Below are 25,983 nucleotides of genomic sequence, written 5' to 3' on the forward strand. Positions count from 1 at the left end.
TCAAATGTGAAAGGGTCCGGGCTCGGAATAGTCCTGGTCATGCCTTCGGGGGAAACCTTAAGGCAAGCCATCAGGACGATTACTTAAACTAACAATGAAGCGGAATACGAAGCTTTGATTGCAGGGCTCGAATTGGCCTGGGGGATCGACTCCGAAGCAATCAACATCAAATGTGACTCGCAACTGGTGGTAAATCAGGTCTACAGAATTTTTGATACCAAAGATGAGAGAATGCAACCGTACGTGGTAAATCAGGTTTCGAGAGTGGTCAATAACCCACATCCCGAGGGAAAAAAATGCGGAAGTAGATGCGTTAGCAAATCTGGGCTCATCAACAGAAGTTCAGGGACCAGAATCGGGGGCAATAGTTCACTGATGAACTCAGCCTTAGACACAAAGAGTTACTATGAGGTAAATTCAACCAACCTGGTCTAGGACTGGAGAAACGAGATAATCGATTATCTCGAACAAGGGAAACTACCCAAAGACCCCAAGGCATCGAGAGCACTGCGGACTAAAGCTGCGCGATATAGCTTCGAGAAAAGGGCAGTTGTACAGAAAATTATTCCAAGGCCCGCTGGCCCGATGCCTAGGAACATCTGAAGCTAGCTACGTCATGAGAGAAATCCACGAAGGAATATGTGGTAACCATTCGGGCGCAGATTCTTTGGTGCAGAAAATTTGGTATGTTACGTGGCCGTCTGAGAAGAAGAGGACATATGGAGTCAAAACCGGGAGGAATGTAAAACCGGACACAATTACGCAAAGGGATTAAGCATGTTGCGCCCGGTAACATTTACTGAAGAATATTCCACAACATTAAAGAACAACGACTCATTAATAAGATCTGAGCATTTATGTTTACCGTTAGTTTTTCATTATCACATTCCAATAATTGTCATTAGTGGTGGGCCCGACCAATATGCCCACTGAGCTATAAATAATAGGCTCAATTATCATTGTAAGGGACGATTTTTCTAGAATACATTGACTATATTTTAAACAGTAATCTGATACCTTTTTCTCTCTCTCACTTGTGAATCTTATCATCACTGTGCCCGGAATCCTTGTTCCTGGGCTCTTTGAATCTATCATTCCATCTACATTTTGAGCTAAGTATCTTATACCTAAATCGATTAATTTATGATCTTTGGGATCTAACTGACTCATCTGTCTAGAAATCACGAACAAATTTAGCTGTACCGATTTACGGGTAAATAATGATGCAGTATTTAAGCACCGTTGACACCTTCTATATTTAAGATATATTGCAGTATTTAAGCACTGGACTAGACCATGCAAGGCACGTACTCTGGATAGAATATAACATTCCTATGGATTATCTAGCAATTATAGGTGGATTGCTACTTGCTTGGACTTTGGTTCAAGGCATTTGTTGGCTAGCAATAAGCAACACATATGTAACAAAAAACTTCCACCAGGACCAATTTCCCTACCATTGATTGGAAATTTGCATAACATTCTTGGTGATCAACCCCACCAGTCACTTGCTAGGCTTGCAGCAAAGTATGGTCCAATAATCAGCCTCAGATTGGGCCAAATAACGACGGTGGTGATATCTTCATCAGCTGTGGCTAAACAAGTACTTAAAAACCAAGATTTGGCCTTCTCCAGCAGAACTATCCCAGATGCACTCCATACCCATAATCACTATCAATTTTCTGTGTATTTCTACCAGTTACTACTCGTTGGAGATCCCTGTGGAAAATCCTGAATTCTAATATTTTCTCAGGCAGCAGGCTTGATAAATATCAGCATCTCAGGTACAGATGGCAAATTGGCTTGGTTGAGTTAAACTTGGACGGTCAGATCAATAAAACGTTATGAACTAACCTGTCCAAAGTTTGCTCTTAGTCAAAATAAGTTTGAACCAATATGACCCAACTTACCATCTTTTTTTATTTTGCTTTTTTCAAAAAGAAAATGTTTTCAAGATAAGTTTGCTTGATTACATTGTTTTGACCCGATATTTGATGGGTCATTTTGGGTTTAACTGGGTCAAGTCAATAGACGGTCATAATCTTACGTGTGTTTAAACCTGACAGCTTTGGCGGGTTACTAACAAGCTATAATGTTGTCACTTATAATTTCAGGTCCCGAAAGATCCAGGATTTTATTGCTTATTGCCGTCGGTGTAACCAAACAGGGGAGGCAGTGGATATAGGCCAAGCTGCTTTTGAGACCTCTATGAATTTACTTAGGAGTACTATTTTTTCCAAGGATGTAGTGGACCCTTATGCAAATTCAGGCAAAGAATTTAAGGATGCAGTGTGGAATATCATGGAAGAAGCTGGTAAGCCCAATTTAGCTGATTATTTCCCCGTGTTGAAATATATTGATCCTCAAGGGATAAGGCGACGCATAGGAAAGCATTTTGATAAGTTGCTTCAGTAGATTGAGGGATTGATCGATGAACGATTAGAGCAAGGACGAAATTGCCGAATAGTGGTAGCACTGATGTTCTTGATGTTTTGTTAAATACTAGCCCGGAGGATCCACAGGCAATTGACAAACATCAGATAGAACACTTGTGCCTGGTATTTTCAATTTCTTTATCTTCGTTAAGTTCTTTATTTGTCAAGTGCTGCTCTATTCATCTTCATTCGATTCGTTTTGACCTTAACACGTTTCAGGATCTAATTTTCCCTCCTGCTTTTGGCCAAGTTGTGCACAGATTTATTATCACAGTTACATTAATGCATATTAGGAGAAGAGCTATACTCATATACTACATTGGTTTATTTATGTTGAAAAGAATATACATTTACTACCTCAGAATAATAAAAAAGCATACTCACCGTTGTGACTTCTAATTTATAAGTTTTGACATTCCTTATTATGTTGCAGGACCTTTTAGTTGCGGGAACTGATACAACTTAAAATACATTAGAATGGCCAATGGTAGAGGTCATGAGAAAACCAGATATTATGAAAAACGCTAAAGCCGAGCTTGCACAAGTTATTGGCAAAGGCGAGGTAATAGAAGAAGCCGATATTGCTCGCTCCCTTATCTGCAGTGCATAGTGAAAGAAACCTTGCGGTTACATCCACCAGTTCCCTTTTTGATTCGCAAGGTAGACCAAGACGTTGAGGCGTGTGGATTCTTTATTCCAAAAGGCTCTCAAGTGTTGGTGCACGTATGGTCAATGGGCCGCGACACAACTATTTGGGAGGATCCTTTGTCATTTAAGCCAGAAAGATTTTGGGAATACGAAAATGGATGTTTTTGGCCATGATTTTGAGCTCATTCCATTTGGTGCCGGTCGAAGAATTTGCCCGGGGTTACCGTTGGCAACCAGGACATTGTCTGTAATGTTGGGTTCATTATTGAATTCATTTGATTGGAAAGCTGAAGGGGATATTGCACCAGAGGATTTGGATGTGGAAGAAAGGTTTGGCATTTCACTAGCAAGATCAAGTCCTTTACGAGCTGTCCCTATTCTGGTATAAATATAGGCTTCAAATTAGCCATTTAATAACATTATTACTGACAAGGCAACACCCAAAATTATAAAATTGGGGAGTCTTGATGTTATACCTTAGTCATGAATAATGAAATTGAACATTTTACTATATTAGTTCATGATTTGTGTGTGCAAATTTCCTAAGCACGGATCTCTTTTTTTCCCTTGTATACTCATTTAACTAGTTGAAAAAGAATAAACTACTAAGGTACATCTTGGAGTACATTCTTCGAATGATTACTCAACTATTCAAAATTATCTATTAAATTCATGTTTCTTTCGTTTGTAATAGAAAAATCACTTAACTATTTTTATAACACTCGGAAGGTCACTCAACTAGATTTTTCAAACATTCGGTAGTCAAATACCTACTTCATCCTCTAATTTATCAACCTTTATTTTTTAATACCTTTTTCATAAATATGGTTTTTTATCTATTACTCTATATTCTTAACTTACATGTAGAATAAATAAATCTTCTTTCTAAAGTAAAAAAAAGAAAAAATTATTTTCAGGCATATATAATGTTGGAACAATATAATTAAGTAATTTTTAAGCATATATAATGTATATTATAAATATACCTTTATATTAGATAGTTTATTTTTTATATTACACACATGGAATATATCCTTTAAAAGCTTTTATTCTCTTTCTTTCTCAATTGTGTAATTTTTTTTTTTTTGAGTTTTTGTTGTTTTTATCTAAATTATTGGTACGAACAAATTATTTTAATTAAACTTTTTACCCTGATCAATTATTTTATTCATCAATTTCAGGTGCTTAAACTCTTATTTTGATAACTTAAACATGATTTTTAATATAATATTTATGTGCCTGATAACTATTTTTTTCCTTTTTAATTATAAAATTTATTTATTCTATAGGTAAGTCCATAATATAGAGCAAAAAGAGAAAAAAAAAATTATAATATTAAAAAGTATTAAAACAATACAGGTTGATAATTGTAACGACCCGACTTGTCGTTTTAAGTATTTACGTTCCGTTCAGCGACTTAAGGTCCCTAGCAACTTTGTAATATGTGTTATGACTTGCGTGTACGGTCGAGTTTGGTTTCTCGGAAGGTTTGGAATTAAATTGAAAGAGCAATTCTCATTTTGAAGCTTAAATGAAAAAGAGTTTGACCGTAATTTGACTTTTGAGCAAACGACTCCGGAATGGAATTTTGATGATGTCAATAGCTTCGTATGGTGATTTCGGACTTATGCGTATATTCGGAATTGGATTTGGAAGTCCGTAGGTCAATTCGACGCATTTTGGCGAAAGTTGGAAAATGGAGGATTTTTAGAAAGTTTGACCGGGAGTTGACTTTATTGATATCGTGGTCAAAATTCGATTTCGAAAATTGGAACAGCTCCATTATGTCATTTATGACTTGTGCGCAAAATTTGAAGTCATTCCGGATTGATTTCATACGTTTCGGCGCAAATTATAGAAGTTGAAAGATTTGAAAACTCATAATTCGATTCGAGGCGCGATTCGTAATTTTGGCGTTGTTTGATGTAATTTAAAACCTCGAGCAAGTCAGTGTTGTATTACGGGAATTATTGGTTTATTCGGAAGAGGTCCCGGATGGCTCAGATGAATTTCGGACGGGGTTCAGATCATTTGAATCTTGGTTGGAGCTGCTGGAATTTTTATTTCCTGGTGCAATCGCTTATGCGGAGGCTTGATCGCAGAAGCGACCTCGCAGAAGCGAGGCAGCCATCACAGAAGCGACATTGGACAGGGCTGGTGTTTGGTCACGGAAGCGGAAGAAAGTGCGCACCTGCGACACCGCAGGTGCGGTGCCTGGAACGCAGGAGCGATGCTAGCGCATAAGCGGAATTCCATTTCGCACCTGCGTGATCACAGAAGCGGACCTTCTACCGCAGGTGTGATGGGGTCAGCTGGACGGAAGAATCGCAGAAGCGAGAATTTTCTCACAAAAGCGAGCTCGCAGGCGTGACAAATTGTTTGCAGAAGCGGAAACTGGGCAGAAACTTAAGGACCAAAAATGGTCATTTCTTCATTTTCGATTGGGATTTTTGGAGATCAGTTCTTGGGCGATTTTGAGGATTTCTTCATGACTTCGACTGGGGTAAGTATTCTACATCCAAAAGTAATTATATTTCATAAATCCATGGCTATACTCATCATTTAATTCGGGTTTTGATGGAAGAAATTGAGATTTTTGCAAAATCTTTAAAAAAAAAACAAAAATTTAAGATTTGGAGGACGATTTGTTATTGGAATTCGATAAAATTGGTATGGTTGAACTCGTATCAGAATGAATGTTCGGATTTCTTGAAAATTTTGTCGGGTTCCGAGAGGCGGGCCACACGTTGATTTTTGGTTGACTTTTTAATATAAAATTCTAAGTCGACGTTTTATTATACGAAATTATTTTCGATGAATTTTAATGAAGTTATACAATTAATTTGGATAGATTTGAGCTGTCCGGAGGTCAATTTAAGCAAGAAGGCGATTTTGGAATATTGGCCTAACTTCAAAAAGGTAAGTATCTTGCCTAGCCTTGAATGTGGGAATTACCCCTTAGGCATTGAGTCTTATGTGTAAATTGTGTGATTGAAAGCGGTGTATGCAAGTAGACAAGTACGTACTTAGTTTATATGTGCAAATTATATCGGTTAAAATTCGTAGACGTCCTTATGTATTAAATTAAAAAATTGTTGGAACTTAGTAAATCCTTGAATTGTCATGCCTCATTCCTTGTTTGTCGAATTTATATTTTATATGATAATTTGGTGCGATTGTCACTTGGATTTTTATGTGAATTCCGTGTGTTTGTTGATTTGATATTTTCTTGGAATTAAATTCATGATGGAATCCTTATCTGCAAATATTTATACATACATACATACATACATACATACATACATATATATATATATATATATATATATATATATATATATATATATATATGTATTAAAATTTGGATTAAAGAAGGCGTTGTCCTATGCTGAGTTACTTTTTCATCTTTATTGTTTTTGAGGTTTTATATACGTTGTGTGGAGCCTTGGGTTAATTGATGTAAAATTTATTGATTTTGTTATACCTTTGGAATTGGTTGTGGCCATTGGGCAATTTGTGATATGAATTGATTGTGTTATGTTGTCGTGATAATATTCCGTGTAAATTTGTTGTGCGATTTGAGTTATTATTATGAGGATATAAGGGTGGAATTCCACTATTGATATTATGTGATTATAAGGGTGGCATTTCACTCTGGTTTTGTGTGTTGGGATATTGTCTGAGCGGAGTGATAAGGGTGGCTATTATACGGAGCGATAAGGGTGGCTATACGAGCGATAAGGGTGGCTATTGATATTGTCATGGTGGATGGATAAGGGATGTTATTACAGGAGTGATAATGGTGGCTATTGTCAGGGATGATATATGATGATATGGGGTTAATATGTTGGTAACTTTTATGTGATGAAGTGGGGTTATTGCGTTGGTAATTTTCATGTGATGTTTTGATTTTTCTTGTGTTTATTCTTATATCTTGTGCAACTTATTTTGTTGTTTTAGTAAACTTGATAATAGTCTAATCTATGTTGAAATCGTGAGCCTGTGGCTATTGCCGGGCAGATTATGTTATATGGGATCAGGTTGCACGTCGAAACATGTATGATTAGTGTTATATGGGACCGAGTTGCTGTAACGACATTTTTAGTATTATAATCTCGTTCCCCCATTTACTGCTCAAGTTATGCTTTACAGTTATTTTATGATTTACTGGGTTAGTTGGTTCGAGTCCGGAAGGATTTCAGAGTGAATTGAGACATTTAGTCTCATAATTAAAAACTTAAGTTGGAAAAGTTGACCTTATATTGACTTATGTGTAAAAGACCTCGAAATTTAATTCTTATGATTCCAATAGTTCTGTATGGTAATTTTGGACTTAGGAGCGTGTCCGAAAAATTATTTGGAGGTCCGTAGTGGAATTAGGCTTGAAATGGCGAAAGTCGAATTTTTGAAAAGTTTGACTGGGGGGTTGACTTTTTGATATCGGGGATGAAATTCGATTCTGAAAATTTTAATTGGTCCGTTATGTCATTTATGACTTGTGTGCAAAATTTGAGGTCAATCGGACTTGATTTGATAGGTTCCGGCGACGTTTGTGGAAACTTGAAATTTCAAAGTTCATTAGGCTTGAATTGCGGTATGATTCATGATTTTAGCGTTGTTCGAGGTGATTTAAGGGTTCGACTAAGTTCATATGATGTTATGGGACTTGACGGTATGTTTGGTTGAGGTCCCGGGGGCCCCGGGTGATTTTCGGGATGGTTTCAGATCATTTTTCCTTATTTTGCCACTACTGGAACTGGTGTCTGGTATTGTTCTTCGCGAACGCGAAGGATCTCACGCATTTGCGAAGAAGGAATTTGGGCTTCTGGGATTTACCCATAGCGAACACGATCAAGGAGACGTGAACGCGAAGAAGAGACTGGGGAAGCCTACGCGAACGCGAGTGGGCGACGTGAACACAAAGAGGAAAGAGAGCTGGGGCCTGCCTGGCATTAAGCCTTCGCGAACGCGTCTCGTGTCTCGCGAATGTGAAGGTCAGAGGTCGGAAGGCATCGTGAATGCGATGAGGAGATCGCGAACGTGAAGAAGGAATCTTGGTAGCACATTTTTGTGCTTCGCGAACGCGAAGCTATGGTCGCGAACGCGATGAAGGCATTTCTGGGCAAAATTAAAAGTTCCAAAACGGGGGTTATGAGTTCATAACACATAATTGAATTGGGAGCTCGGTAGAAGGCGATATTTGGAGAGATTCTTGCGTGGGTGTTTGGGGTAAGTGATTGTTATCCAAATTTGATTAATTTCCATGATTATGCCTTTGAATCCATCATTTAATGGGTGAATTAAGTTGAAAACTTTAAAAAACCCTCTCGGTTAATTTGAAGATTTGAGGGTCGAGTTGAGGTCGGATTTTGGTAAAATTGGTATGGTTAGACTGGTGGTTTAATGAGCTTTCAGATTTTGTGACTTTTGTCGGGTTCCGAGAGTAATTTTTTGATGAGGCAAAGGCATTGCGGAATAAGAAATTATGCGATTTGAGGTAAGTAACAGTTTTAAATTTGGTCCTAAGGGTATGAAACCCCGGATTATGTGTTATGTGATTGGTTTTGAGGTGGCGCACATGCTAGGTGACGGGCGTGTGGGCGTGCACCGTAGGAATTATGACTTGGTAAAATTCCATGGGACTGTGTAGTTAAATTATCTGTTGATATCCGTACATTCTCTAAGTGTTAAGGAAAATTGAGCAGAGACTTGTATTAAAAAATCATACTTAGACATATGCTGTTATTATTGGTACCCATTGGGGTCATTTCCGTGGTTAAATTATATGTTTAAATTGTAATTTCGCACTCAGTCATGTTTATTCATTTCATATCATATCTCAGTCTCTGTTGCTATTTACTAAAACATCATATTATCAAATTTTGGGCTGATTATCATGATTTATGGGAGCCCGAGAGACTGGAAAGGTTGATGACTGAGTGAGGCCGATGGCGTAATTGTGAGGATATTTATTGATCGGGCTGCACGCCGCAATATGTTTTTATTGATTTATGGCATGATTGGCTTGATATAGCGCTTGGGCTGAAGGAGCCCCTCCGGAGTCTGTACACACCCCTAGTGAGCGCAGGTACCTACTGAGTGCGAGTGCCGAGTACCGAGTGCCGAGTGATGAGTGACTATGAGGAATGAGTGACTGTGAGGAAAGAGTGACTGTGAGGTTGGATTGAATGGGAGGACTAAGTGACTGTTACTCTGAGAGGATGCATTGATTTTATTATTTGTTGCATTTCAGCTGTCATATATCGCTATTTCAAAAATTTCGGAAAAACATTATTTTCGGTTTCGGTCAAACTTGATATGAAATTTCAGTGAAATCTTAAATGTTGAACTTGAGAGCATGCTTACTCTTTTATATTGGAAAGTATTGTATTTGGACTTAGCTGAGAAACTCGTCACTACTTTCAGTTCCTTATTTATCATTGTTACTTACTGATTTGGTTGTACTCATACTACACCCTGCTCTTCGTGTGCAGATCCAGGTGATCCCGGATACAGTGGGTGTTGATTCTTTCACATAGTCGATTTTCCGGAGATTCAGAGGTAGCTGCCATGTTTCGCAGACCTTGTCTCTCCTTCCCTATCTTTTTGTTTATTGTATTTGGTCTCAGATTATTATACACCGTATTTTCTACACTTGTAATGTATAGAAACTCATGTACTCAGTGACACCGAGTTTTGGGAGTATTTATATTTGTACTTGTGAGATTTCTTCCACTGAAATTAAATATTATGTTTTCAAATTTAAAAGATATGGTATTTTATTGAGATTGTTGGCTTGCCTAGTATTGAGATAGGTACCATCACGACCGGTGAGATTTTGGGTCGTGACAAGTTGGTATCAGAGCCTAGGTTACATAGGTCTTACGAGTCCTGAGCAGGTTTAGTAGAGTCTTGTGGATCTGTACGGAGAAGTTTGTACTTATCTTCGAGAGGCTGTCGAACCCTTAGGAAAATTTCCCTTTCTTGTATTCTGTCATGCGGAATAGATTCAGCTTGAAACATAACTCTTTGAATTCCTTCCACACATTCGTGTGCGCATGTGAGCGCTCGGTATCAGTTGTGCATCACCGGCTTGTGATTCCATGAACGAGATTCGAGATGAGTATTCTATGTTTTGGTGATGGGCCAGTCTGGAGGACTCGAGGCCAGGGTTAGACCGCAACTTAATCTCGGTAGCTTCAGTTGTTACTTGTACATTTGGACTCATATGTCTGGTAATGTCCCTACGAGTGGAATTTGTGGCTCGATGAGTGGTGGAATGGCTTTGTGACGATTATGATGTCACTGCGGGATGTGATAAGATGATTTGAATGTGACGAGAAGTGTTTCCTTGAAATGTAAAAAGGGCCATTGGGTGCTTGATATTCGTTTTGATGTGACGTACAGTCTCGAGTATGAATGTTTTGAAGGATCTTTCACGTTGTTAAATTTTGGGATAAATTAAATTCTCATGTCTAGTTAATGAGTTTGGACTCAGATAGACTAAGTGATTGCATAGTAATTGTGACTGCGAAAGGGTATAACAAGATACCAATTTGAGTCTACGCATGTGGGTTATCCCCTGCGGAGTAATCTACGTAGGTGTGTTCCTTATAATGTAAGTGAAGAGTTTCTTTTCTGCCAACGGGGTGTATGTGTTGAGATTTTAATTTGAATCAGGTTGAGAAAGTTGACTTGAGTGTTAAGAGAATGAATGCGAGTTTTGAGGATGATTGAGGTATTTTATGGTTGGTGTTGCATGAGCTTAAGAATAATTTTCATTGAACTAACTGCAGTAATAAAGGATGGGTATTGTGAGTTAGAGAATGTTTTGTTCTATGGTTTTGAGCCAAGTGGGGGGGCCTGCTATTGGTAATTCAATTCATAGTTATATGTTAAAATTTAGTTTTGGTCTGAGGTGTACTTGTGGATTAGTTATGACTTGCAGAGGTTGAGATCGAGGATGACTCGAGTACTGAGATTCCTAAATACGGGTTATATTGCGCTTTATGAGTATATAAAAATCATGGGATGAGTGAGTTGTTATTCGTGACGGATGTAGTGTGCACGGTGTATGAATTTGCTCGGGTGCGTTAAGGCATGGTTACTTCTTTGGGGTGTTGTTGTGCTAGTTGAACATAGGTAGTTCGGCCCGTTTGGGCGAAGAAAATTAGATTTGAGCAGAGTGGATGACTCTCGAGAGGGTTCTAATGGATTCAAAATATGTATGTGGCAATTGAAAATTTTTCGAATTTGTATTTCACTAGAATTGGTTACTTACATTGGATGGTATCGGGACGTGCAGTAATTCTGCTTGACTATGGATTCTACATTTCAGTATAAGAAAGGAAAGATGAACAATTTTAAATTCACATAACGTATTTTCAGAGTGAGTGTTATGATTGTGGTATTTATGGGGTAATTATGATGTTGTGATACTTTACAGAAATTTTGGTGGCAATATTCTTGGGTTTGGTGACCTGCGTGACCTGTGTATTATGAATTCCTCCTGGGAGGAAGCAAAATGAAGTTTTCTAAATGTCCGGGTATGTAATTTGCTAGTTACCCAGAGTTGATAACGTGGTTCTTATGCTTGTCACATGATGACATGATAGATATGGTATGTTGTGCAGGATTAAGATTTACATGTACGAGGTGGCAGTTCAGTCTTAAGAGGAAGATCATGAATTATGGACAGAATGGTCAATTTCAGATGTTTAGACGAATGTTATAGCTGCCCGGTAATCCTTGAGAAGGGTGCGTATTTCAGTAGGCACATTGTATTGACTTACAGATGTTCATTAGTATTGTGGTACTCACCTGATTGATAGACTGATGATAATCAAATTATTTCTATGTGGCACGGAAGAATTATGAAAGTATTCCTCGTAGGATGATCGTGCATGCAAAATGTGTTAGTCATTCGAGTGCTGGAGTTGGGATCAGTTACAGTGGTTCATGTGTTCTATGAATTTGGAGACTGGGAGTTCTCCGAAGCATATTGTTTCAGGGTTGCGTCCTATTTGAGGTGAGTGTTTTATTTAAACGTAGTGGAGGCACTAGCTACGCTAATTATTTGTAATAGCTACGCACTATGAGTGCGCATATGTATGGGGTTTGAGCCTATGTAAGAGCACCAGGGCAATTATTCGTGCTCGGAAGACTGCCTAGGCTATGATATGCTTAGAGTTGACTGTTAAGCATAAATATTCAGCGTTTCTCGTATTCTTACCTTGTTGAGAACTACTTGGGGTATACTCGAGGTTACAAAGAGGCTAATTCCCTGAATAAACTTGGTAGTTGTTATTTCTACGTTAACTTGCCGAATTGAGTTGTGATAGCACACTTTGCACATGCCTACTCTATGGCATGTTATTTATACCAGTCCAAGAGCATAAGAGTCTTATTTCAATTACCATATATATGTGCACTTGTTGGATTGCTCCTGTATGATATGCTTGGACTGGAGGCTTGTGACCATGTCGCACGGGTAATGTTAATGTGAGATCTGGGAGAGATGGTTACCGTTATTAGATTCTTGTGTCTTGGTTCAACTATGTATGGTGAGCTCATAGCGTTGCGGTTGTAGTGGTGCTTTTTGAGCTTGCGAAACGGTTCTCTTCTTTGAGACATTTCCTATTTTGTTTTGGGTGCACGGATTGCGCAGTTTGTGGCTTGAGTTATATTGGTGAAGCATGTCTGTGGAATAGTTGTGTTTGATAATATAAGATCATTGGACCTAGAATGGGTACTATCATGTTTGATTACGGCGTGTTTGGGAGAATAATTTAGAATGTGGCTTAAATAACTGGCTATGATACTTGTTGAACGAAGGAAGATCCATGACCCATTGATCTGGTGAATGGTTGTGAGTTTATGTATGTTTCTTTCATTATCGGTGGTGTACGAAGGTTTTGGAATGAAGTTCTATTGAATGCGGGGTTTTATACTAGTACTTGGTTGGTTTTGAGTAGTTACTGTGATCGGGAATTGTGTTGCGAATATGTGAGTTGTGTGGTATGTTATGTTATTATATCTAGGATTATGGTTATGGCTTGATATAACTTGTTCAGACTTATACAGTGTGTAGATGTGAGATTCGGGTCTTGAAAAGAATTCTGGATGTTAGAAATTGGGCTCCAAGATTTTTGGGCTAAGGTTAAATTAATGATTTTCAATTATGTTGTGTTGTCAGGCCTATATAGAATAGGGTGACGTGGGATCACCCCTTGGTATGTGCGTGGTAAGGTGGAATAGTGATTCGAAGGTTTAGGAACAACTCTTGGTACACAGTTTATATCACAGTTTTGGAGAGCAGTGTAGCGAGAATTGGGCACACAGGTTCAGTTGAGTACAACATTTCACCCTCAGATGGATGGACAGTCCGAGCGCACTATTCAAATATTGGAGGATATGCTACGCACTTGTGTCATTGATTTTGGGGGTTCTTGGGATCAGTTTTTGCCACTCGCGGAGTTTTCTTACAATAACAACTACCAATCGAGCATTCAGATGGCTCCGTATGAGGCTTTATATAGGAGACGGTGCCGATCTCTGGTCGGTTAGTTGGAGCCCGGTGAGGCTAGGCTATTGGGTACTGACTTGGTTCAGGATGCTTTGAATAAGGTCAAAGTGATTCAGGAACGACCTCGCATGGCGCATTCTAAACAGAAGAGTTATGCCGATAGGAAGGTCCGTAATGTTTCTTACATGGTTGGGGAGAAGGTTTTGCTAAAGATTTCACCCATGAAGGGTGTGTTGAGGTTCGGAAAAAAGGGCAAGTTGAGCCCTCGGTATATTGGGCCTTTTGAAATACTTAAGAAGATTAGAGAGGTGGCTTATGAACTTGCATTGCCGCCTAGTCTATCGAGTGTTCATCCAATGTTTCATGTATCTATGCTTTGGAAGTATGTCGAGGATCCGTCTCATGTTTTGGATTTCAGCACAATGCAGTTGGATGGTAATTTGACTTATGATGTGGAGCTGGTGGCCATTTTAGACCGGCAGGTTCGAAAGTTGAGATCAAAGAACATAGATTTAGTAAAAGTGTAGTGGAGAGGCCAGCCAGTTGGAGAAGCTACTTGGGAGACTGAGCGGGAGATACAGAGCAAATATCCACACCTATTTGAGACTCCAGGTATGATTCAAAACCCGTTCGAGGACGAAAGTTTGTTAAAGAGGGGAGAATGTAATGACCTGGCCGGTCGTTTTAAGTATTATAACCTCGTTCCCCTATTTACTGCTCAAGTTATGCTTTACAGTTGTTTTATGACTTACCGGTTTAATTGGTTCGGGCCCAGAAGGATTTCAGAGTGAATTGAGATATTTAGTCTCACAATTGTAAACTTAAGTTGGAAAAGATGACCGAATATTGACTTATGTGTAAACAACCTCGGATTTGAATTCTGATGATTCCAATAGCTCTGTATGATGATTTTGTACTTAGGAGCATGTCCGAAAAATTATTTGGAGGTCCGTAGTAGAATTAGGCTTGAAATGGCGAAAGTCGAATTTTTGGGAAGTTTGACCGGGCAGTTGACTTTTTGATATCAGGGTCGAAATCTGATTTTGAAAATTTTAATAGGTCCGTTATGTCATTTATGACTTGTGTGAAAAATTTGAGATCAATCGGACTTGATTTGATTGGTTCCGGCGTCGTTTGTGGAAACTTGAAATTTTAAAGTTCATTAGGCTTGAATTGGGGTATGATTCATGGTTTTAGCGTTGTTCGAGGTGATTTGAGGGATCAACTAAGTTCATATGATGTTATGGGACTTGACGGTTTGTTTGGTTGAGGTCTCGGGGGCCTTGGGTGAATTCCGGGATGGTTTCAGATCATTTTTCCTTGTTTTGCCACTGCTGGAACTGGTGTCTAGTATTGTTCTTCGTGAACGTGAAGGATCTCACACGTTCGCAAAGAATGAATTTGGGTTGCTGGGATTTAGCCATCACGAACATGATCAAGGAGACGCGAACGCGAAGAAGAGACTAGGGAAGCCTACGCGAACGCGAGTGGGCGGACACGAACGCGAAGAGGAAAGGGAGCTGGGGCCTGCCCGACGTTAAGCCTTCGCGAACGCGTCTTGTGTCTCGCAAACTCGAAGGGCAGAGGTCGGAAGGCATCGTGAACGCGAAAAAGGAATCTTGGTAGAACATTTTTGTGCTTCGCGAACGCGATGAAGGCATTTCTGGTTAGAATTAAAAGTCCCAAAATGGGGGTTATGAGTTCATAACACAAAATTGAATTGGGAGCTCGGTAGAAGGCGATTTTTGGAGAGATTCTTGTGTGGGTGTTTGGGGTAAGTGATTCTTATCCAGTTTTGATTAATTTCCATGATTATGCCTTTGAATCCATCATTTAATGGGTGAATTAAGTTGAAAATTTTGAAAAACCCTCTCGGTTTAATTTGAAGATTTGAGGGTTGAGTTGAGATCGGATTTTGGTAAAATTGATATGGTTAGACTCGTGGTTGAATGGGCTTTCGAATTTTGTAACTTTTGTCGGGTTCCGAGACGTGGCGATTTTTGGATGAAATTTCGGATTTTTATGCAAAAAATTGTATTTTCATATGGAATTAATTTCTATAATTTTTATTGACTGAATCAAATTATTTGTGTCTAGATTCGAGGCGTTTGGAGGATAATTCACGAGGCAAAGGCATAGCAGAATAAGAAATTACGCGATTTGAGGTAAGTAATAATTTTAAATTGTCCTGAGGGTTTGGAACCCCGGATTATGTGTTATGTGATTGGTTTTGAGGTGACGCACATGCTAGGTGACGGGCGTGTGGGCGTGCACCGTAGGAATTGTGACTTGATAAAATTCCATGGGACTGTGTAGTTGAATTATCTATTGATATCCATACATTCTCTACGTGTTGAGGAAAATTGAGCTGAGACTCGTATTAAAAAATCATACTTAGACATATGCTGTTATTATTGGTACCCATTGGGGTCATTTCTGTGGTTGAATTATATGTTCAAATTGTAATTTCGCACTCAGTCATGTTTATTCATTTCATATCATATCTCAGTCTCTGTTGCTATTTACTAAAACATCATATTATCAAATTTTGGGCTGATTATCATGACTTCTGAGAGCCCGAGAGACTGGAGAGGTTGATGACTGAGTGAGCCCAAGGGCCTAATTGTGAGGATATTTATGGATCTGGCTGCACGCCGCAGTATATTTTTATTGATTTATGCCATGATTGGCTTGATATACCGCTTGGGCTGAAGGAGCCCCTCCGGAGTCTGTACACCCCCAGTGAGCGCATGTACATACTGAGTGCGAGTGCCGAGTGATGAGTGACTGCGAGGAAAGACTGACTGTGAGGAAAGAGTGACTGTAAGGTTGGAGTGAATAGGAGGACTGAGTGACTGTTACTCTGAGAGAATGCATTGATTTCATTATTTGCTGCATTTCAGTTGTCACATATACTATTTCGAAAATTTTGGAAAAATATTATTTTTAGTTTTGGTCAAACTTGATATGAAATTTTAGTGTAATCTTAAATGTTGAACTTGAGAGCATGCTTACTCTTTTATATTGGAAAGTATTGTATTTGGACTTAGTTGAGAAGCTCGTCACTACTTTCAGTTCTTTATTTATCATTGTTACTCACTGAGTTGGTTGTACTCATACTACACCCTGCACTTCGTGTGCAGATCCAGGTGATCCCGGATACAGTGGGTGTTGATTCTTTCACACAGCCGATTTTTCGGAGATTCAGATGTAGCTGTCATGTTTCGCAGACCTTGTCTCTCATTCCCTATCTTTTTGTTTATTGTATTGGGCCTCAGATTATTATAGACCATGTTTTCCAAACTTGTAATGTATAGATGCTCATGTACTCGGTGACACCGGATTTTGGGAGTGTTTATATTTGTACTTGTGAGATTTCTTCCATTGAAATTAAATATTATGTTTTCAAATTTAAAAGATATGGTATTTTATTGAGATTATCGACTTGCCTAGTATTGAGATAGGCGCCATCATGACAGGTGAGATTTTGGATCGTGACAGTTGCACGCCGCAACAAGTATGATTAATGTTATATGGGATCGGGTTGCACACCACAACATATATGAAATGTGGGCACGAGGTGCCGGAAAAAATATGATGATTAATTTATAGGCACGAGGTTCCGTGGAAATATAAAAGTGGGCTGAGATCCGAGTTACGAAAATATGAAAGTGGGCTGAGACTCGTGTTTTATGATTATGAAATGAGGTGTCACAGAGTGACATTTATTTGAAAGAAGTATATTTGAAAGATATTTATTTGAAAGAATTATATTCGAAAGACATTTATTTGAAAGGAGTATATTCAAAAGATATTTATTTGAAAGAAATATATTCGGAAGATATTTATTCGAAAGAATTATATGTGAAAGATTTATATTTGAAGGACATGTTTAGTTGGTTGTACTTGTGTTCCTTATTCGTTTGAGTAATAATTATGGTGTTCTTGTTGCCTTGCTGTTTATATCACTGGTTGATTTTTGTTGTTATCATTGCTAGTTATTTTCCAGTACTATTGTATACTGCTATATTGCACAGGTTATTTGACTAGTGAGTGTCTTGACTGTACCTCGTCACTACTCCACCGAGGTTAGTCTTGATACTTACTGGGTACCGACTGTGGTGTACTCATACTACACTTCTGCACATTTTTGTGCAGAGCCAGGTATTGGAGATATCAGACTCGGGCAGAGTTAGTGTGTTGATTACAATGATTCAAGGTAGAGCTGATTGGTCATCGCAGTCCCTTAGAGTCTTTTCATTTTATTGTACTGTCAACTCTTATTCGAACAGTATTGTATATTCGATCCTTGAGATCATTGCATGTATTCAGTTAGAGTTCGTGACTCAATATTACCAGTCTTAGGAGGTTGTTATATTTGTTTCCACTTTGGTTTCAACACTTGTATTAAATAATTTGTTTAAAAAGAAAATGGCTTGAAATGAAATTGTAATCGGCTTACTTAGTCTTAGAGACTAAGTGCCATCACGACGCATGAGGTGGGATTTTGGGCCGTGACAAGTTGGTATCAGATCTCTAGGTTCATAGGTTCTACGAGTCATGAACGAGTTTAGTAGAGTCTTGCGGATCGGTACGGAGACGTCTGTACTTATCTTCGAGAGGCTACAGAACTGTTAGGAAATTTCCAATTCTTTCATTCCTTTCGTGCATAATTTTTTGAATTTGGAATTTGAGCCTTTGTATTTCTATTCTCTCACAGATGGTGATGACACGTGCTACCGGGTCAGCTGAGCAGACACCCGCGCATACTGCTAGGGCTGCAAGAGGCCGGGGCCGAGGAAGGGAATGTATCACAGCTAGAACGTCGGTCAGAGGAGCAGTTCAAGAGCCGCCAGTAGCTCCAGTTGGGGGACAAGTATCGGTAGCACCCGATGTTACCCCCGGACTTTAGGAGACTTTAGTACAGTTCTTGAACATGTTTGGTACATTGACTCAGGCGGGATTGATTTCTGTTTCACCAAATATTTCACAGAGCGGGGGAGGAGTTCAGACTCCTACCGCCCGTACTCCAGAGCAGCATGTTCGCATTGGTCATGTTCCGGGTATAGTACCAGTATAGCCTGTTATTCCGGTTCAGCCTGAGTTCAGGCAAGAGACATCAGAAGAAGAACAAAAGAGACTTGAGAGATTTAAGAGGTATAGTCCACCTACTTTCAGTGGCATAGCTACCGATGATGCCCAGGGATTTCTAGAAAAGTGCCACCGTATTCTCCGCACCATGGGTATTGTGGAAGTGAGCGGAGTTTTCTTTACTACATTTCAGTTGTCAGGAGCAGCATATCGTTGGTGGTAAGCTTAGGAAGAGGACAGAACAACCGATGCAACACCACCAACTTAGGCTCAGGTTTCAGAAATGTTGTTGAAAAGGTTTGTTACCCAGACTCTTCGGGATGCATGTCGTCTAGAGTTTGGGCGATTGCGTCAGGGCACCATGACGGTGTCCGAATATGCTATCAGGTTCTGTGAGTTAGCCCATCACGCACCTATCTTGGTTCCTACAATTAGAGAGAGAGTACACAGATTTATTAAAGGGCTCTATTGTGATTTTAAAATATGTATGGCTCGAGATTTGCAGACTGACATTCCATTTCATCAAGTATTAGAGATTGCCAGAATATTAGAACGTGTTCGAAGTGAGGAAAATGAGTCTAAGGAGGCCAAAAGGTCTAGGAACTCTGAAGGATTCAGTGGAATTTACTCTGCAGCTATGACTCATCACGGCAGAGTCTCGGGTAGTCGTTTATCCCAGCCCGCAATTCAGAGTACTCATTGTGCTCTAGGTATCATTTAATTCATAATAGAGGAGCACTATTCTTATTTTGATTCAATCCCGATTATCGAGGTGAAAGCTCCTTTCATGCTCCTTATATGGCAAGTTTGTAAATTTGTACTCCACTCGCGTGTTTATCCCTGCTGGGAGATTTAATGGTGTTAGCCCATGTCTATCAGTTTTGTTTTGTATATTATTGTGGGCTATGAGTCCAAAAGTGACTTTTTATTACTCACTACAGTGGGTTTTGATGTAATTTCGAGATAATTAATTACAACTTTATGAATTATATGCCCTACCAGTATGAGGGTTCATTATGTATTGCAAAATTATTTCACGGAATTTATTAAAAAGAAGAAAGAAAAGAAATGAAAAATTTCAGTTGGCATAATGTGCAAAGTATTGGTGATTCATAGTTGAGGGCAAGATCCTTGCAATTTTATATGATGTGATTTGATATGTTTAACCCGGGCTACGTGCTGTGGTGGAAGTTATATCAGAATGAGATCCTTGTGGTTAAATTCATTTGTTTTAAATTCTCCCTTTGTGAAATTTAATTTGTACTATGGTACTAATGGGGAGTCATGCTTGTTAGGCTTATTTGATAATTCCTTTATGTGTTCTGTGTATATTTAGCCATATTCGTGCTGTAATTATTGAGTTTTAGCCTGCGAGGTGAGTGACCAGGTGGCGTTAAATGTGACTCATTAATTTGGGTAAATAAGTATGAGGTCTTCATGCCTCACGTTTTGCTACCAGTGTTGTGAAAATTCAAAATAATGTTTTAGTTAATATGAGGTTAATTGACGGGGCTGAAAGTAATTATAAATAACTATTATGGCCATAGATGTGATTATGGAATACGTATGATGTGTGTGTAGGCACGAGTTGCTATAGCCGATTGAAACTAATACCGTGCATTGATGTGAAAATAAGGCCTTTTGAAAATGTTTGGAGTGTAAGAAATTAGTTTTAAAGTGTATAAATGTGGATAAAAGGAATATTCTCAACTGAGATGGTGTTGTCGTACCCATGCTAAATTTTTGGTGACGTAGAATCACCCGCGAGTATGTGTGTAGGAACACACTCAGTAATTTAATGTCCTCTGAATAATTCTTTGCACGTTCGAGGACGAACATATATTTAAGAGGGGAAGAATGTAACAACCCGACTTATCGTGTAAAGAATTTACGTTTTGTTCAGCGACTTAAGGTCCCGAGCAACCTTGTAATATGTCTTATGACTTGCATGTGCAGTCGAGTTTGGTTTTTTGGAAGGTTTAGAATTAAACTAAAAGAGCAATTCTCATTTTGAAGCTTAAATGAAAAGAGTTTGACTTTTGAGCAAATGACTCTGGAATGGGATTTTGATGATGTCAATAGTTTTGTATGGTGATTTCGGACTTAGGCGTATGTTCGGAATTGGATTTAGAAGTCCGTAGGTCAATTCGACGCATTTTGGCGAAAGTTGGAAAATGGAGGATTTTTAGAAAATTTGACCGGGAGTTGACTTTATTGATATCGGGGTCGAAATCCGATTCCTAAAATTGGAATAGATCCATTATGTCATTTATGACTTGTATGCAAAATTTGAAGTCATTCCAGATTGATTTGATACGTTTCGGCGCAAATTATAGAAGTTGGAAGATTTGAAAACTCATAATTCGATTCGAGGCGCGATTCATAATTTCGGCGTTGTTTGATGTAATTTGAAACATCGATCTGGTCCATGTTGTGTTGCGAGACTTATTGGTATATTCGGAAGAGGTCCCGGGTGGCTCGGATGAATTTCGGACGGGGTTCAGATCGTTTGCGCCTTGGTTGGAGCTGTTGGATTTTTTATTTGCTGGTGTAATCGCTTTTGCGGAGGATTGATCGCAGAAGCAACCTCGCAGAAGTGAGGCAGCCATCGCAGAAGCGACATTGGACAGGCTGGTGTTTGGTCGCGGAAGCGAAAGAAAATGCACACCTGCGACACCGCAGGTGCGGTGCCTGGAACGCAGGAGCGATGCTAGCGCAGAAGCGAAAATCCATTTTGCACCTGCGCGATCGCAGAAACGGACCTTCTGCCGCAGGTGCGGTGGGGTCAGCTAGACGGCAGAATCGCAGAAGCGAGAATTTTCTCGCAAAAGTGAGCTCGCAGGCGCGACAAATTGTCCGCAAAAGCGAAAAATGGGGAAAAACTTAAGGACCAAAAGTGGTCATTTCTTCATTTTCGATTGGAATTTTTGGAGCTCCGTTCTTGGGCGATTTTGAGGATTTCTTCATGACTTCTACTAGGGTAAGTGTTCTACATCCAAAAATGATTATATTTTATAAATTCATGGCTATATTCATCGTTTAATTCATGTTTTGATGGAAGAAATTGAGATTTTTGCCAAATCTTGCAAAAAACGAAAATTTAAGATTTGGAAGACGATTTGTTATTGGAATTTGATAAAATTGGTATGGTTGAACTCATATCGGAATGGGTGTTTGAATTTCGTGAATATTTTGTCAGGTTTCGAGAGGCGGGCCCGATGCTAACTTTTGGTTGACTTTTTAATGTAAAATTCTAAGTCGACGTTTTATTATCCGGAATTATTTCTGATGAATTTTTATGAAATTATACAATTAATTTGGATAGATTTGAGCTGTCCGGAGGTCAATTTAAGCAAGAAGGCAATTTTGGAATATTGGGCTAACTTAAAAAATGTAAGTGTCTTGCATAACCTTGAGTGGGGGAATTACCCCTTAGACATTGACTCTTATGTGTAAATTGTGTGATTGAAAGGCGTGTACGCAAGGTGACGAGTACGTACTTAGTTTATATTTGCAAATTATATCGGTTAAAATTCGTAGACACCCTTATGTATTAAATTAGAAAATTATTCGAACTTAGTAAATCCTTGAATTGTCATGCCTCATTCCTTGTTCGTCGAATTTGTATTTTATATGATAATTTGGTGTGATTGTCACTTGGATTTTTATGTGAATTCCGTGTGTTTGTTGATTTGATATTTTCTTGGAATTAAATTCTTCATGGAATCCTTATCTGCAAATAATTATTAAATAAGTTTAAAATGAGGCATTAATATATATATATATATATATATATATATATATACTAAAATTTCAACAAATAGCCCAAGGCTCTACACAATGTATATTTATCAAATATTTGGATTAAAGAAGGAGTTGTCCTATGCTGAGTTACTTTTCCATCTCTGTTGTTGTTTTGAGGTTTTATATACGTTGTGTGGAGCCTTGGGTTAATTGATGTAAAATTTATTGATTTTGTTATACCTTTGGAATTGGTTGTGGCCATTGGGCAATTTGTGATATGAATTGATTGTGTTATGTTGTCGTGATAATATTCCGTGTAAATTTGTTGTGTGATTTGAGTTATTATTATGAGAATATAAGGGTGGCATTCCAATGTTGATATTATGTGGGTATACGAGTGGCATTTCATTGCGGTTATGTGTGTTGGGATATTGTCTGAGCGGAGTGATAAGGGTGGCTATTATACGGAGCGACAAGGGCGGCTATAGGAGCGATAAGGGTGGCTAAAGGAGCGATGAGGGTGGCTATTGATATTGTCAAGGTGGAGGGATAAGGGAGATTATTACATGAGTAATAAGGGTGGCTATTGTCAAGGATGATATATGATGATGTGGGGTTATTGTGTTGTTAACTTTTATGTAATGATGTGGGGTTATTGCGTTCGTAATTTTCATATGATGTTTTGATTTTCCTTGTGTTTATTCTTATATCTTGTGCAACTTGTTTTGTTGTTTCGGTAAACTTGATAATAGTCTGATCTATGTTGAAATCGTGAGCCTGTGGCTATTGCCGGGCAGATTATGTTATATGGGATCGGGTTGCACGCCGCAACATGTATGTCTAGTGTTATTTGGGATCGGGTTGCACGCTGCAACATGTATGATTAATGCTATATGGGATCGGGTTGCACGCCGCAACAGATATGAAATGTGGGCACGAAGTGCCAAAAAAATATGATGATTTAATTATGGGCCCGAGGTTCCATGGAAATATGAAAGTGGGCTAAGACCCGTGTTACGAAAATATGAAAGTGGGTTGAGACTCGTGTTTTATGATTATGAAATGAAGTGTATTCGAAAGATATTTATTTGAAAGAATTATATTGGAAAGACATTTATTTGAAAGGAGTATATTCGAAAGATATTTATTTGACAGAATTTTATGTTCGAAAGATATTTTTTTGAAATAAATATATCCGGAAGGTATTTATTCGAAAGAACTATATGTGAAAGATTTATATTTTAAGGGCATATTTAATTGGTTGTACTTGTGTTCCTTATTCATTTGAGTAATAATTATGGTGTTCTTGTTGCCTTGCTGTTTATATCACTGGTTGATTTTTGTTTCTATCACTGCTAGTTGTTTTCTAGTACTATTGTATACTGCTATATTACACATGTTATTTGAATAGTGAGTGTCTTGATTGTACCTCGTCACTACTCCACTGAGGATAGTCTTGATACTTACTGGGTACCGACTGTAGTGTACTCATACTACACTTCTGCACATTTTTGTGCAGAGCTAGGTATTGAAGATATCGGACTCGGGCAAAGTTAGTGTGTTGATCGCAAGGATTCAAGGTAGAGCTGATTGTTTGTAGCAGTCCCTTGGAGTCTTTCCATTTTATTGTACTATCAACTCTTATTTGAACAGTATTGTATATTCGATCCTTGAGATCATTGCATGTATTCTATTAGAGTTCGTGACTCAGTATTACCAGTCTTGGGAGGTTGTTATATTTGTTTCCGTTTTTGGTTTCGACACTTGTATTAAATTATATATTTCAAAAACAAAAATGGCTTGAAATGAAATTGTAATCGGCTTACGTAGTCTTAGAGACTAAGTGCCATCACGATGCATGAGGTGGGATTTTGGATCGTCACAATAATTTAGAGGGTAAAATAGGTATTTGGCCACCAAAAATTTGAGAAATCTAGTTGAGTGACCTTCTCAGTGCTATATAAATAATTAAGTTACTTTTCTGTTTTAAACAAAAGAAACATGACTTAGTAATTGGTATGTTAGTTTATGATTTGTATGTGAAAAATCTCCTAAGCACAGATCTTATTATTTTATCTTTGTATACTCTTATTGTTTAGCCTCAAAATCGGATAACAATTAAATTTGTAAGTTGTTTTAAGGATACACTAATTAATTTGATACAAAACGATAAATTGGATTAAAACAAACAAATAAAAATACAGTAAATTCAAACAACGCGGGGAGGATGTCTTCAGCCTTAGCGAACTATTTGCCCTTGATCCGGTCTCACAATAGTCAATATTGATGAATGAAAGAAAAGCTTAGTATAATAGTGAAAATGATAGTATATTGCTTTAGAATGCGTGTTACAACGTGCTTAATGAATCATCTGACCCCCTTTATATAGTAGGGGAATTCTACTCTAAGTATAACTTTATAAAAGGTAATTTTGTTTCAATTGATTGCCAGTTCTTCATCGATACGTGTCGAGATCCACGCCGTGATATCCAGCCGGTCACGGATATTACGTCCTCCTGTTGGCCGTGCTTGATTGACCGAAGACGCTCTCCGAAGTCCTTCAGGTTTTAGGTCGATCTCGAATCATGACCCCGATATTATCGAGGGTCGATGGTCGGCCCCCGTACTCTGACTCGAGGATATCCTTAATTCGATTCCGATATTTTGCAATGATATATCGATCTCGTTTTACCTTGTTGGAGGCCAAAGTGTATCATGAGCCCGGTTTTTACCCTACACAGATAGCCCTCTCATTTCTCAGAAAGTAAGCTGATGAGAAACGACACGAGTGTCCCAATTCCTTATTCGATACACCGTGACATAAACGACAAAAAACCCAAAATGTCTCGTCAGTCATGCTGTAATGGCATTAAATGCATGTCAGTTGCCGGTCGGCTGTCCCTGGAGGCGAAGCGTCACGGCACCACTATAAATAACCCTTCTTTCATTTATTTTTTTACTTTACATTAAACTGTCTACCCTCGTACCCTCAGTATTTCACTACTCTCTTTCACATTCTAGCATTTTTACCTCCGGTATTCGAGATTCCTTTGAAATCTTTACTCAACATCCACTCAAGCCAACATACCTGAGCCTTAAATTTTCAACCCTTTTCCATCTTCTTCAAGCTTTCTCTTAGAACAATGGCAAAAACCTCAAAATCTGTCCCCCCAAAAGGTTACTTCTACCTCCCAAACGACTGCCAGAACCAATGAGACCACTTCCGATGTGGTCGACCTTGGGAGATCCCATGCTAATGTGGCCATCAACAAACCGACTCCTGAACCTCCCTTGAATATGTTCAATCCCGGGGGTGTTCGACTGCCGATGAATTCACGGTCAAGAAATCCTCCTCGGTGCAGGGTCAGTGCAAGGAGGAATCGAGGTATATTTGCTTGATCACCTAAGACGATCTTACCTTAGTCCGAAAGGACTGTAACTGGGCTGAAAAGGACATAGTGTTCCCGACCCTGAGGAGGCCATTACTACTCATGTTGAGGGATACATAAGTGTCTACACTTATTCCTTTACACTGGGCCT

General features: G+C 38.7%; 1 pseudogene; it reads left to right on the forward strand.

Annotated features, from left to right (window-relative positions):
* The first annotated feature begins 1,334 nt into the window (after positions 1-1,334).
* Positions 1,335-3,471, forward strand: LOC107765239 (geraniol 8-hydroxylase-like; annotated as a pseudogene).
* Positions 3,472-25,983: the final 22,512 nt, after the last annotated feature.

Source organism: Nicotiana tabacum, chromosome 17 (genome assembly GCF_000715075.1).
Source record: "Nicotiana tabacum cultivar K326 chromosome 17, ASM71507v2, whole genome shotgun sequence".
Classification (NCBI taxonomy): domain Eukaryota; kingdom Viridiplantae; phylum Streptophyta; class Magnoliopsida; order Solanales; family Solanaceae; genus Nicotiana; species Nicotiana tabacum.